This window comes from Mastomys coucha, unplaced genomic scaffold, assembly GCF_008632895.1.
Source record: "Mastomys coucha isolate ucsf_1 unplaced genomic scaffold, UCSF_Mcou_1 pScaffold23, whole genome shotgun sequence".
NCBI lineage: Eukaryota > Metazoa > Chordata > Mammalia > Rodentia > Muridae > Mastomys > Mastomys coucha.
This window is the reverse complement of record NW_022196906.1, coordinates 63,210,547-63,212,797: the sequence shown is the minus strand read 5'-3', so window position 1 is coordinate 63,212,797 and position 2,251 is coordinate 63,210,547.

The following is a 2,251-nucleotide window of genomic DNA, read 5'->3' as shown; positions in this document are numbered from 1 at the left end:
GGCATAAGATATTTAAAGCCATACCCTTTTCCTGTTCTTTAGAGCACCTATTGTGTGATGACACAATGTAACCAGATGCCAGCTGCTCCTGCCACCATGTCTTCCAGTCACGGTGGCCTCTATCCCTCTGGAAAAGAAACTCTTTCTTACGTTGCTTTTGTCAGGACTTCCTGACCCCTTCTGTTTGTGTGTGTGTGTGTGGGGGGGTGTTGGAAGGGGCATGCATGTGTGCATGCATGAAGACTCAAGTACAACCTCAAATATCATTCCTTAAGAGCCATCCACCCATAGTTTTTGAGGTTCTTTCATTGGCCCAAGACTCTCTAGTAGGCTAGGTTGGCTATAGTGAACTTCAAGAACCCTGGAGACATGTGGGAACTATAGCTCATTCCACAGGCAGGGGACATATTGCAGCAAAGTTGGGTGACAACTGGGGGAAACACTTCAAAGACATGGGTGTGCAATAGCTGTAGCTAGAGGCCCGTTAGGTGTGCTAGCCGGCCAAAGTTAAGCATAGTGATTGTGCATCACAGTGGGGTCGTGGATCTGTAAACAAAGGCACTGACTCTTGGAGCTGGTGTTCTCCAGGTCTTCATGGCTTTGGGAAACAAACTTAAAGCAATGCTTTCTATACATGTCTAAAATGTGAACTTAATTGGGATTTTCTAGACATCTAGCTACAAAGTTAGTAGTCAGTATCATCTTTACATCTTGGTTAGGCAATATCAAACTTATATTACTCTATTCTGAGTGACTTAATCTTTTTTTAAGTTTTGTTTTGTGTATAAATGTTTTGGTTGCACATGTGTCTGTAAACTACAGATGTGCCTGGTATCCATGGAGGCCAGAAGAAAGTATTGAATCTTCTGGTACTGGACTTTATAGATGGTTGTGAGCTGCCATATGGGTACTGGGAACTGAACTTAGATCCTCTGAACTAGCACAAGTGCCCTAAATCACTGAGTCATCTCTCCTGTCCCTTTGCTAAGTTAAGATAATCAGTTTAGTTAGTACTGATTTAAAATGCTTAGTTCTTACAATGTCTCTTGCAGCATAGGCTGACCTTGTACTTGGAATATAGCTGAAACTGACCTTGAATTTCTTTGAATTGATCAATCTGTTGCTATTGTCATACATTAAACAAATGTCAGTAGAACTCACCAAGGGGGTTCTAACCTGAATGCAAAACCTTAACCCATCAACGTATTACAGAGACGTAAGAGAATGGTTTTGTAGGCTAAGCTGGTTGAAATCTTCTAAAGCCATGGTTTGTGCCCTTGGGATGGAATTCAGTTAGTAGAAAATTTTCCTACCATGCATGAACTCCTGGATTTGAGCCCAGCACAACATAAATTAGGTGTGGTGGTACAAACTTGTAATCCTAGCACATGGGAGGTAGAGGCAGGAAGACCAGAAGTTCAAAGTCATCTTTAGAAATACAATTAGTTAAAGACTAGCCTGAACTATATGAGGAGAGACAGACAGAGACAGAGAAACAGAGACAGACAGACACCAGACACAGACAAACAGACACACATACACAGCTGGAGAGAGGGAGACTGAGAAAACAGTACTTATGGCAAACCTAAAAGAAGCTGTAGGTGAGTCAGAATTTACCAATTTACATCTCTGTTCAATCATAAACACTTGAGAATCTGAATTGACATAAACTAGGAGAAAAATATTTCTGATACTGATCATAAAACCAGGATTCTTGAAATACTATAATTTCCTAGAAGCCAATAGTAAAAGGTTACATCATTCAGATCATGAAAAAAGTTCTGTGTCACCAATTTTTAAAGCAAACTAAGGTTCCAATGACATAGTACCAAAAGCACAATGTATTTCCATTTCTCTTAATTTTTTAAATTATGTGCCTATGTGTAGGTACACACACGAGTGCAAGTGCCTGTGAGACCAATGGAGGGCCTCAGATGCCCCTGGAGCTGGATTTACAGGCTGTTGTGAGCTATCTAATGCAGGTGCTGGGATCTGAACTTGGGTTTTTTTTTAATAAGAGTACAAACCCTTAATCCCTGAGCCATCTTTCTACCACTCACTGCATTTCTTTCTTAAACTGACATTAAATGCCAGCCAGAATGTGGAGACATTAAGACTTCAGTCTATTGCTGATGGCCTGTAAATGCCTTCAATCAATTTACAAAAAGATTCAATTTCTTAAAACAAAAACAAAAATGAACAAACCCTGGCCTGATGACCTGGAACATCTATGTGTAGATACTTTCTAAAA